The sequence below is a fragment of the Echinops telfairi genome, unplaced genomic scaffold (genome assembly GCF_000313985.2).
Source record: "Echinops telfairi isolate 266 unplaced genomic scaffold, ASM31398v2 ScPeMD7_18;HRSCAF=68, whole genome shotgun sequence".
In the NCBI taxonomy this organism is placed as follows: Eukaryota; Metazoa; Chordata; class Mammalia; order Afrosoricida; family Tenrecidae; genus Echinops; species Echinops telfairi.
In genome coordinates this window covers 18,873,934-18,887,223 of record NW_022103915.1, presented here as the reverse complement: position 1 = coordinate 18,887,223, position 13,290 = coordinate 18,873,934, and the positions used below count along the sequence as shown (strand labels likewise).

The 13,290-nt window shown below is 44.3% G+C and overlaps 1 protein-coding gene across 2 annotated transcripts in view; it reads left to right on the top strand.

Moving 5' to 3' along the window:
• FLRT2 (fibronectin leucine rich transmembrane protein 2) overlaps window positions 1-13,290 on the top strand; it is a 113,756-nt gene that overhangs the window by 3,149 nt on the left and 97,317 nt on the right. The window contains exon 1 of one of the 2 annotated variants that reach the window (XM_045288001.1): window positions 75-400. The exons of the other annotated variant lie outside the window; for it this stretch is intronic. The gene's annotated coding sequence lies outside the window, so the exon portion shown is untranslated. Of the gene's footprint in view, window positions 1-74; window positions 401-13,290 lie in introns of those variants that run through there. 2 annotated transcript variants of the gene reach the window in all.

Genomic DNA, 13,290 nt, shown 5'->3' with positions numbered 1-13,290 from the left:
GGGGCTGGACGGAGGCGCAGAGGGGTGGCGGAGGCGAAGAGGCGGGGGCCGCGGCGGCCAGAACCTAGAGAAAGTGGCATGCCCGAGCCTTGGAGGCGGAGGTGGCGGAGGACGGGGGAAGACGATGCCGCGACTCCGTAGAGGAGAAAGGCGAGAGCGAGCCAGGCGAGCGGGGCCCCCGGGCTCCGGCCGGCTGCGGGGAGGCGCGCGCCACTCCGAGGCTCCGGCCTCCGCACCTTCGCCCCCCGACGCTGCGGGCGACCGGGCCCGGCTCCGACAGCCGCCACCGCCGCCACCGCCGCCACCCGGAGGACCAAGCAAAAGTTTGGATCTGGGGGAGGGCGCTGCGCTGAGCGGGATTACCACCGGGGCTGGAAGAAGACCTGGAGAATCATCGCAGGTAAAGCGCGTCCCCAACCCTTTCGCTCCTTGCTCGGCCACTTAGCTTCTACGCTCTCCCGCCCCCTTTACCGGCGCTCTCTAGGGGCTGAAAGTAAGAGGGAGGCGAAGTTTAACATCTCAGGGAAGGGGCTTCCAGAGCCATCTGCTCGACGGTCATATTTGCCCGGGGGAGTGGGGGTGGGGTCTGCCTTAGCGCTTTCGGTGCCTGGAGGTGGATCCCCTGGGAAGGGATGGAAATTCCCGGCCCCGGTTCGAACCTCATCTCCTAGCTCTTTGGAAACAAGGGGTAGATTTCAGGGCTTTTTAGTATGATTCAGGTCAGGAAAACGATGCATGGATTTCACTAACCCACGCCTTCGCCCCCTCAATCCTTCGCCCTTACACGGGATGTCTTCAAATGACTTGAGCCCCCTCTTGCTCGCCCACCCCCTTTGGTTGGTGCAGGAGAGCAAATGCGCGGTTGGAAATTGCAGGCAAAGGGGGGAAATCATCCTTCTTTAGATATCCCTAGAGCCCTGTCTTTTTCCCCCACCCCCGCACCCCATTCACCTTCTGGCTTCATAAAATAAGAACTTTCGAAGTCACATTTTCCTTGAGGGGTAAGACGAAATGTTTTCGACTCCTAAGTGACCATGAATTTGCTGTGTGTGTGTGTGTGTGTGTGTGTGTGTGTGTGTGTGTAGGCCCATTTTTCCTTTGGTGGCCTGAAGCACCCGAGGCGGGGGTGGGGGTGGGGAGGTGAGTGGCTCTATGTGTGCACTGAGCCAGGGGCTGCCTAGGGAGAAGAGAGATGGATGGTCAGGTTTACCCGTACAGCAGACGCCTTATTCAGGCTAACTGGGGAAATCACTGCTGCTTCTCACCAGGAGAGCAAAAAGGTTCTAGCCCCATTCCCCTTGACCTGTTTCCCCCAGGGAATTTTTGAGTTTAGAAGCTGCTCACGTTTACCGCTGCTATCATATGTGTTATGATGATTATTTATTGGTCTGGAAACTCCTGGAGCCATCTCTCGTGAATGGAAGTCTGTCTCCACGAGCTTTTGATTTATTTTTGGTGGAAGGAATCTCTTGTAAAGCTTACAGTAAGCTAATCAAGTGCAAGGTACAAATCCGTGTAAATGCGCGCATAGGAGTGCAAGGTGCTGATTAGATTTCTTTACATGCTGCATTTGGTATGCAAAGCCTCTTCTAAATGGGAGCTGTGGCTCCCCGCTCAGCTGGGAGGATCTTTAATCACACTGGGTTTCTGGGAGCTTTGGGGGCAAGTCCGTGCACTCACAGGCTTATTGCTAAATTTATTATGTCTTAACTTCTCCCAGCCGAAAGCTAATATGAAGGCTAGGTTCCATATCAGACTGATTTTGTCTGTGTACTTAACCGTTCTGACCTTATTAAATCACCATTGAAAGGCGCCCCAAAACATTTGTAGGGAAATAAAATGTTAATTGGCCTCTGTCCAGGGATATATGGTGGTTGCCATAAGTATGTTAAGTTTTCTGTGTCTGATGTGTCAGAACTAGATACCACGGGGGGGGGGGGGGGGGGGGCCCACTTTAAATCACTAAGCCACATGCACTAGGCTCATATGATCTACAGCCACCATGTCATAAGAGACTCAATCTTGGGGTAATATACCATAAAAGTTGCTTTTTCTCTCCGCATTGCTTTCGCTCCTGAAAATACAGCATTTTTTTTTTCTTTCCTCCCTTCAAATGCACCACACAGGGAAGTGTTAAACCATTTAAGGACTTTCTCATAATCATGGGTGACAATGCAACATCCTACTGTCATGTTGAGTTGCACATATCTGTAACTGGAGGAGGTTGGAAGATGAAATTTGAAACATTATTCCAGGTCTTTCTGCCAGTAGGATTTGTAAAAAGAATCTGACTGGGTGTATTGCTGCAGAACCTAACACAGACCTGTCTTGAAAGGAATACTGTTAAAATAATAATAATAATAGAAAAGAAAATGCCATGTCTTCAGGCTTCAGTAGTTTCACTGCTGCTTCAGAATTCCAAGAGGTGCTTTTAACAGAAGAAAGTAGCTTCCCAAGTGACACCATGCTGGGCTGCCCACAGGTCCCTGAGACTAGCATGGATTTTCCTGTGTGCTAGGTTTCAGATGATGTGATCTTATCCAAGTTTGACTTTGCCCGGCTGGATCTAATTTGAACCTCTTCTGATGCCAGTGACATTTATATTCAGGCCTGCTGGAGAGTTTGATTTAGGATTTAGCCGTATCTCCCCAGCGCAACCTTATATCTTCCCAGTTTGAAGCTGTGGTTTCAAGAGAAGCTGAAGTCCAGAAGCCTTGTTCTGTAGCGATCCCACGTGAACATCTGATCTAGTTTGACTTTTCAGCCATGGATTTTACAACAGAGAATGGCTGCTTCTGCAATTAGCAGCCTGAAGTTAAAAAACAAACCAAAAAAACAGCAAGAATGTTGACTTGCTCTCGGTTTTGCTTTATTTAGAAGCATAGGAAAAGATCCAGATGATGGACTTCGAGGTCAGACCATTCTGAGTAATCCTTTTTGGGGGGTGGTGTTACATTAATTTCAAGTTCATTTTTACAGTAGATTACTTTGATAACTTTGTGGTTTCTGCCATGGTGATTCAAATTCAGTCCATTAGTGACCTCTATCTGTGAGAAGTGAATACTTACTCTTTTTCTCCTTTCTCATCAGAGTTTACAGATTATGTGGAGGGAAAACCCCAGCGGGTCTGTAACTCTTTCTGAAATTTTCAAATTTCAAATACAGTGTTCAGTGGGGGAAATTATATTAACAGAAGCAGTAAAACCATTCTGGGCTACTAAATGGTTGTTCTATACAGCACTGACAGTGTGATCAACATAGACACAATCCCAGTGTCATGCATTTCTAAGGAGAGGATAGAAGAATGTTTTGAGACTCACAGGACTGGTGAATGTAACTGAAATTTTATTGTCCCTAAATGCTTACATAAGGAGGGAAACTTAAGACAAGCTCAGAACCTGTGTGCAGTAACCAGTCTTTATAGTTGCCGTGGTGTGTGTGTGTGTGTGTGTGTGTGTGTGTGTGTATCTTTAAATTCAGCGGCACTTCCCCTGTGAACTTCTGGTACAGATCAGACTAGGTGGGGTGTGAGAAGAGTGACTTACAACAGATGGTCCCTTTTAAGGGGACTTTAAAAATCGGATTCCTAATCCTGCTTTGTCTTCTGAGGGTTTTCAAAATAGAAATTTTCAATTTGCGTTGATTGTTTTAAATGGTAATTGTAGACAAAATTTACTAAATTTCTTAGGTGGGTGGATACCATTATCTGACATTTTCCAGATGTTTTTTGATCCGGTGGTATTTGGGGATATGAAATTTTTAGGAGGTTTTTCTCTTTCTTTTCCCTTGAGTAAGTTCTACGCAAAAGACGCTTTTTTTAGGCCAATTATGATTACTATTAAAGTTAAACGACCATTATTAGATCTTAGCCAACTTTCTTACCTTTCCCTACCCTCCAAATTGCTCTGATTTTGTGAAATTATATTTCCTGTCTGCAACTACATGTTAGGGAGAGGAGTAGAACTATCAGTATCTTTTTCCTCCGATCGGCAATAAGCGGCCTCCAATTAAGTGCCTTTTTACAGGGCACCAAACACACGCATACACACCAAGAACCGTTTTAAGACAGAGATTCTTTTCAAGGTTTGAAATGTGTTTCTTTTTAAAGAGCTATGACACAAATACTGTAATAAAAATATCCTGTGTTCAGATGAGTACAGAGACTTACTTCAGTCGCCTAGAACAGTAAAACACTGTATTAGCAAAATAATCAGTGATATTTTCAGTAGATGGTCAAAATCTGTTAGATCCTTCATGTTGTTCCTCCCCTGCCCCCACCACACATGCACACCCCCTTGGTGATTTTCACATCTACTGGTCTTCTTGGCCTTCTTTGATTACTTCTACTGTGGCTCTTTGAAGTGATTTAAAATTAAACAGTAGCTACTTTTTTTTTTTCCTTTAAGGGAAATTCATCATGCTATGTTCAGGATTCCAGAAGAGTTAATGATGCAGAACAAGCCCTGTAAAACATCTTTCTAAAAGGACGCCTTCTCTTGCAGGCTTCCCACTTACTGGCCTCCTGTACCATTTGCAGTGAATTGGAACTCCGTTATTTATTTATTTTTCAAATACCACCTCTAACTTAATTTAATGTGGGGTTGTGTTTTCTGCAGAGGTGGGCAGCGCCTTATGTCCTGAGTCCCCTGAGCAAAGCAATGTCCTTATATTAAGGGAAGGTCAAAGAAAATATCCTTCTATAATCTGGGGAGTCCAAAGGCCCCATTCATGTCAAACACTGGCCAGTTTTCCCACTGATATTAAATAAGGGCATACTTTCTCTTTTTCCCTAACCTCCACCCTGGCAGTTTAGTGGTTAAATACCTCAGCCACTTGTTTGAAGCGTTCATAAAATAAATCTCTGGTGCTAACCATTAGGTGCTCATTAGAAAGGAGCCGTTTTTCGCACTTTCTTTCCAGGTTGCTTTTAAGAGAATGTGCGAGGGGCTTGGAAGGTCTTCAGCTCCCCTCCCTTCTCAGGTCGTGTGCTGTATTTCAATGCTCGTTAAGAGAGCTTTCAAGACCCAGATAAAAGAATCTCCCAAACAAACCTTGGAGAACCCGAGGGCTGGTGGATTGAAACCTATCAAAAAATATCAGGTCCCAGAGTTCACAGATGCTATTAGACCTCCGAATACTGAAGCCACAGAACTGAAACTGGCCCACAAATACACTGTCCGCTGAAGTCGACAGAGGTCAGGCGGCTGAACAGCAAACATTAGACAAGTATCAGTCCTGAAATAGGTTCACGTGCTCATGTCACTCCTAGCCCCAGCTGCCCATGGGCATCACTTTCATGAACATCCAGTGTCAAAACAGTCTCTCTCCCGGCTTTCTCCCCACTTTGCTCCTGCACTTGGAAACTCACATGCCTACCAAAGAAATTACGCAGAGGTTAGTCTTAGTCATCCTGCGCTCTGAATAGAAAGGAGGTGGGGTTGGAGGAAGTGGGTTAGAGGACCATGGTCATGGGGTTTCTAGGTAGGTTTTTTGACATTCTGAGAAGTGACATGGACAGAAAGCAATGCATTCATACTTAGCGTTTCTCACCACCACCCCCAAATTACGTTTTCTGAATTCTCAGACACAGGGTCCCTCTCAATTGTCCTTGTGATGTGTGGTACTCACTCAGCAGCTCCGTCCACTGGCCACCTGATGGATTCACTGGAGCCAGAGGAAGGTCAAGGGTGTGTAAAGTTATACAGGGATCTCCCTTAAACTGTGTGGTCCACTGAATATTACATTTTATTATTAGATGTTTAACTCTCCAGGTGCAGTGTAGAACTTCTTTTTTAAATGAACCCATCCAAAAACATTAGAACTCTTCATTAAACAATAAAAATATTGCAATCGTATCAATGTATAGGTGTAATTGAGAGCATCTTCGTCTTTCCAATATTCCTCCAAACAAAATCCCAAACCAAACTCTTCCTTATGTGTGGCTTCTAACATATAGCGACTGTATTAGTCTGGGTACTTTGGAGAAACAAATCCACAGCAACTTATGTATAAGAGAGTTTTATGTAAAGAAAGTGTGCATCACGAAAACATCCTAACCCAATGCTGCCCAAGTCCACAAGTCCAACATTAACGCATTAACCCAACACCAGTCCACAAAGTTCTCCACCTCACAAAACAGAGGCAATGATGCCGACTGCAGGAGGAAAGCTGAGTCAGTGAACGAAAAGCATCTCAGCACTAGCAGGGGTCTCCACACGGCTGCTCCAGCACCCAGGGCTGCATCGGGGTAGGTCCATGTGGCTTCTCCTTGGGGATATCTTGTAAGAAGTCAATCTTGCAAGCTGAAGCAGGGAACTGCTAAGGCAGCTGCACCCTGGTACGACCATCACAAAGCAAGAGACCCAAGAACTAGAAAAGCGAGGCTCACCACCCATTTATCCCTCCGCCTTTCAATTAGCCCCACATGTGTTTATTGGCCAGGTTGGCACAATTAACTAACTTAGCGACCTATAGGGCAGAGTGGAACTGTGTCCAGTGCATTAAACTCTATGGAAGTCCACTGCTTCACCTGTCTCTGTAGGGCAGCAGATGGGTGTGGACCATAGACTTTTGGGTTTCAGCCAAGTGCTTAACCACTGTGCCACCAAAAAGATTCCTTTTCCACCAATATCAAATTTGATTAGAAGCTTCCCAATTCTTCAGAAATAGAATTTTAAAATGTAGACAGTTGGAATCTTAACTCTGGTGCGAAGTGAATTACTGGTATAGTTGGTATATAGTTGGACAGATGGTGTTGTGGAGGAAAGAAACCAAAAAGCAACCTGAATTCACTGCCAGTGAGCCGGTTCATATTTCATGACAGAAAAGAACTGCTTCACAGGGTTTCCGAGACTACAGATCTTTATCAGAGGAGCCAGACTCCTCTTTCTCTTATGATTGGTGGGTTTGAACTGCTGACCTTGCACTTGGCAGCCTGGTGCTTAACCCACTACACCACCAGGTACCAGAGATCCTGGAATAAAGAAAAGGTGTATTTATATAAAGAAAACCTACTTTCCTATATCAGCACGCTCCTAACTACAGTTAGGCTCTTGCACGGTTTACTTAACCTCATGGAGATCCAATTTCCTCTCTATAGAGTTCAAAAGTATCAAATAATATTAATGCATGTGAAAAATACCTTGATAACACTACAGTGTTATATGCTTCTAAGGAGGCATTATTCAGATTGATAACACTTACCTCTGCATGACGGTCCTATGCTAGGATCATGCCAGGTTTAATAGACATAAAATGGTAACTACAGCCTATGTGTATCCTGCTCCATCAGCTTGTGCTTCTCTTAGTGCTATCACTGGGCTATTGACCAGTCAGCCAGTTCAGTGCCCGGTGACCCCACACCTAACTTCTCCTATGCATGAATTCTTTCAAGGAGGAAGGGTAACGTTGGGCCTGTTGGGTGAAAGACACAACTTTGTTTCCTTGGCAGCTTGGCTCTATCCTGGAGATGAGAATTTGTCGTCAGTAGATTCCATTGGAGATCTTCTGGGAAGACACTCATTTCCCAATATAAGGTCTTTTCCCTTTTTGGCTTTTAAACTTAAGCCATCAAAGTGATCATTTGCAAAAACACAGTTATTAGTGGACTATATAATGATCATATTTTTTTTTTAATTTTAAAAAGTAAGGCTGGTTAATGCTAAAATCGGACCTTTCAGTAGCTTGTCAAATTTCAGGATCCCAATATCAGTGAATGGAAAGAAGCCAATATATTATATCTCACACGTACCCAGTGCGTGGCCTGCCTTTGACATTACGAGTGTCACCAAGGTCTTGTGGGGAAGTTCTTGACAACTTATTTCTCCATGTTTTGTTCTGTTTTATGTTCACAATGGTTGGATCTCAGACTCTTAATTTTGAATATCCCAAGGGTTCGTGCATACTTAGTTTCCATAATCTGTCTGTACTTCTCCCTCTCACTGCCATCAAGTCGATGCGGACTCATAGCTACTCTATCGTAGAACTGTCCCCGTGACTTTCTGAGGCTTTTACTCTTTATGGGAGTAGAAAGTCCCGTCTCTCTCCCACAAAGCAGCATGTGGTTTCAAACTGCCGACTTTGCAGATGGCAGTCCAATGCTCACCACTGCTCCACTAGGGCTCTTAATTGCTGTAAGTTGCTTCATTGAAACTTTCAGACAACACATGCAGACAGATATGAAACATGAATGGTTAGATGGGCATGGCTGCTTAGCACGAAATACCTGTATAAGTGATTTGAATGTTTGATTCTCTGGGCCTAGCAATATTATTTTCAGTGTTTGATTTGCTTATTGCCAGTATTCTGACACTTGCTTTCTTAAAACGTGAATTAGTCTTATAGTGAGGCTTTGTGAAGAACCCAATTACAGGACTGTATTTTACCAGGAACAATTACTTGCATCATTTGGCCAAATTAATTTCAGTACCCTGTGTTCCTAGTGCTGAGTCATGCAATAATAGATAAAGAAGGAATATATTTGCTCTGACTCTCCAGTTTCACTTATTATAAAAAACATGAGAAGAATGTGTAGGTGTATTCATGAGAGTGTGGGTGTGCTGTGAACTGCACAAACAGTTCTACGTTGTAGGTACTGTGAGGTTGGGAGTACCATGATACCTGAAAGCTAGGTGGTGGTAATTTATCCCTTATGCCCCAATATAACAGAGTAATTGGCCAATCCAAATGAATTTCCCCCAGAGACGTTTTCCTCCCTAATAGGTTCTAGAAAAGCCACTCAACAATCCAAACCCTTTGTCATCGAGTTGATTTCAGTTGAGAGCAGCCCTGTAGGGTTTCTGAGACCATAAATCTTTATGCAAGCAGTCAGACTCATCTTTCTCTTTCAGAGTGGGTGGTTGGTTTGAACTCACCGATCTTACAGCCTAATGTTATCCCACAGTGAACCAGGGATCCTTCCAGAAGTCCAAAGGGAAGTGTAAGTGAAATGGCTAAATGGCGGTTCTTAAATTGATTTTTGTGTGTGTGGGATGGGCATAATATCCATGAAGATATTATTCTTGTAGAGGCAGAAGTAAACATCCAACAATGAGACAAGCAGATTCATTCATTCAGTAGGCAATTGTTAGCACTTCCCAGGAACCAAAACTAGAGTAAGACCAGAGAGACACAGGCAGTCGAAGACCTCTCCCTTCCTTTGAGACCAAACAAACTCATGGGGAAATGGAAACATCGAACCTAACAGCATGGCATTTTAATACACCATTGAAGACTGTGAAGTCAACATGGACAAGTGAGTTAGCAATTGCATCACATACCACTGCCATGTGAGGCAATTCTGACTCCCAGCGACCCTGTGTGGAGTTTCAAAGGCTGTCAACCTTTGCTGCAGCAGGGAGCTTCATTTTTCGTTTGGAAGCCCTACAGGGCTGTCCTCTTCTGTCCTGTAGGGTCACTGTGAGGCGGGCCAGAGTGGGGAGCACGCAATGAAAATCAAGAGTGAAAAGACCCGGAGGAGGCTATTTTAGCATTTCAGTGCTGGCTCCGCCACCTATTAATTTAGTAAGCCTCGCCACATTTTCTAATGTGCTTCAGTCTTTGTTTCCTCAAGGGTAACGTGGGGAACAGCACTTCAACTCATATTGCTGTTCTGAGAATTCAGCGAGATTCTGGTAAAATTGTCCACGCATTCTGGCACAAATAAATGCTGACAGCTGAACCTTCTCTGTCCAATGGGGTTCTGTTTTGGAACTCTCACTTTCTAGAAGTTTGCCTTGCCATTTCTCTGAAAGTCCAGACAAAGGTTTGACTTGTTCAATTCCAGTTACTCCTCCTTATCCTTTGGAAATTCGTTTCCAGGCTCCTATGGACACCAACATCCAAGGACGCTCAAGTCTCTTGTATAAGACAGTGTTTGCTATAGCCTATGCCCATGTTCTTGTAGACTTTAAGTCTTCTCTAGGTTATGTACACTACCTGATACATGTCATTGCCATGTAAACAACACCTTAAGCCTCCTCTTACACTTGGAGGGATGGCTTTGGCCACTCAATTGGGGTTTGTTGGTTTGTTTGGTCTCTCCCTCCTTAAATGTTTTTCTACCTGGAATTGGTTGGACCAATGGATGTGGACTCCTTGGATAGGGACAACTGATGATATTTCATTGACACTAACTCTTCGGTATAGTAAATGGACCGTATGGGCTTGTAACAGAACATGGAAAGGAAAAGAAGAGAACTCTTAGCGAGTGGTGTATACTGTAGGATAGGTAGTGTTATCAAAGGGAGGAGGGAAGAAATGAGAATTTGTCTCATTTTGGGGAACCACAATATCTTAATCGGCAGGGCTTTGTCAGTATCATATTTTTTGGTTGGTTTTGTTGTTGCTGCTGTTTTTCTTCGATGTAAGTGGAGGTTCATGTGGGAGGGAGGATGGGGGAGAGCAGAAAAATGAGCTGGTATCAAGGGCTCAAGAAGAAAGAAATTGTTTTGAAAAGGATGATGGCAACATATGTACAAATGTGCTTGCCATAATAGATCTATGTATGGATTGTGATAAGAGCTATATGAGCCCCCAATAAAATGATTAAAGGAAGAAAGAAAGTGTAGCCTTTTCTGATTGAAATGTATGTCTACACAAGTCTTATTGCCTTCTACTGATTCACCAGTGACTGATGCTTCCAGCTTGCAAGCAGCCCTGAGTTTAAACTGGTCCATGGGAAAGCGTGAGCTATGGTGGTCCTGCCTGTGCTAACCTCCGGAGACTTTTATCAGAATGAATGTTATACACTTGTTTCCTGCAATTCATTTCAACAAATGACTCTTGGCAGGGTTGATGAACATATTCCATTGTAGAAGATTAACATGTAAATTATTGTTGTGCGTATAGAGTGCTTATTCTGTACTCTAGACGATTATACCTTGCTTGTATAAAAATAGATGTTAGAATTTGAGTGGATGTTGTGGAACTATCAGTTTCAAGGGAACTATTTCCTTTAGAAAGTTTGCCAGCAGACAAATCTGAACAAATACAATGTTCAGACGTCAAAAAGACATGGCATTGATGGTACTACTTATACATGCTGTAGTTTGTACACAATATGCAACAGCAGAGACTTTTCTGGTCAGTGAACACCGTGAATCTGGTTATTGATGAAGGAATATTATATTTGACAAGATATTGGGCTGCTAATTCTAACTATAGGGTTTCTTACTCATAGTGACCCTGTAGGACTCGGTAGACCTACACCTGTGGGTTTCTGAGAGTTTAATTCTTTACAGGGGTAGAAAACCACATCTTTCCCCCTGAGTTGGAATTGACTCGATGGCTGTGGGGCTTTGGTGGGTAATTACGAGGTTGGCAGTTCAAATCCACCAGCCTCTCCAAGAAAGAAAGGTGAAGCTATCTACTCACAATAAAGATTTATTGTCTTATAAACCCCAGAGGACAGTTCTGTCTACTTTATCGTATAGGGTCACTGGGAATTTGAATCACCTAGAGAGCAGTAGGTTTTTCGGCGTGCTTGAAACTTCCAGTTCATGCAACTCAGAAAGATTTCCTGTTAAAATATATCATGTTATATATCATGTACAGTTAATCTTACTGGAGTGCAACAAGAAGCAGGGACTCAAGTGTTTTTGAAGCTGTTAACATCTTAGTAACTTCTGTGTCAGCACGGAACCTAGCATGAAACAATAAGGCCTTGTTTTGCTACTTGAAAACATGTAAAGAGGATTAAAATTCTTTGGGAAATGTCCTTTTTTCCCCCTTTCCATTTTCTTATTTATTTTTACCCAAATAGGTAAGGCACCCGTTCAATAGTGCTGACAGCAATGGAATTTAAAACTCAATTCTAATAATCTCTTGAGTCCCAGAGGAATGCAAGGCTGACATCCGTTGGAGTCAGGAGTGTGTAGTGGAGGATTTGACAAAGTGAGCGTCTGCCGTGCGCCGGCACCATGCTACGTTTTGTGTGAGGCATTTGAGATTCACATTCTAGTTCACCGAACTATCTGGTCCGGTGGCAAGAGGCACCCTATTCCGCACTGGGCTCACTCACCTGCAGTAACTGGACGGGAGGAGGAGGGGAGCCAGTTACAAATGCCAACTCCTGGGACCTCCACCTGGAGATTCTGGTTCATTCACCCTGTGATGAAGTTCGAGAACATGGAGTCTAACAATTAAGAGCTTGATGACTTAGATCATTTTTAGTAATTTGTTTTTTAATCTAGCGCCTCGGTGGTTTGGGAATCATTGGAGGTATAGTCCCCTGTGAGTTTCAGAGGGTATTTTGTGTGTGCCAGTGTTGTATTCCATTTAAGCTAATGATTCTAGCAGAGAAATTCAGACAGGCTAGATATCATAATTGCCTCCGTTTGGATGGCCACACTTTCCTGCCTGATTTCCCCACCACCAGTGTCCCCGAAACTACTGCACTCTATTGCTCTCTGTGCACCCAGAGTGGATTTGCTAATACATCAAGCCACATGATAGCCTTTCAGTTGCACGCCTCTGGAAGATCCGCTGGCCCTCTGAATAAAGTCTGCCCAGACTCATGAGTGTGATATTTGAGATCCATCAAACTATGCATCTCAAACCCTTACGCAGGCACCTGCTCAAGCACTGTCACCTGCAGCTGTGTTCCAAGGTGGGTGAGGTGTCATTGAGTCCCTGCTGACTTCTAGTGACCCAATGCACGAGAGGACGAAACACTGCCCGGTCCTGCATCGTGCTTGCGGCTTGTTCCTCTGCTATCGTGGGTGCAGCTACTGTGCTGCTCCTTCTGCTTGCGGGCCTCCCTTCTCTCATCACCCTGCTTCACATTGCCCCGTTCCCTTGTGTGAATCCTTCACATCTCCATTTGACACGCCCTTCTCTCCCTGGAAGACCCACCCACCCCAAAGTTACCTTCAATCGCAGTCGAAACGCATCACACCTCTCTCTAGGTCTCTAGCCTTTGTTCTGGTGGCTCTGTTTGTTTTCTGTTCACCCTGTTATTGTGATTTCTCTGTGTACATGTTTGCCTCTCCTGAGACTCCGAGAACCTTGAATGCATTCTGCCCAGCTCCTCAATGAGTAATGGGAACTAAATCGCACGGTTGAACCACAGTGTCCAATTCACTAGGTTATGTATACCTAAGATGGAGTCCATAAATGTACAGGTACGTGGGCCAATCCTGGACAATAAGATCTGTGTCATTTCCCACCTGCCCCTGCCAATCCCCACCCCGCACTGCTTCTTCAGAAGTGCTTTTCATTCCCAGAGATTGATTGGACCAATGGAACAAACCAATCAATCAAGCAAGCCACCACCTTTGTGCTTTCCTCTGA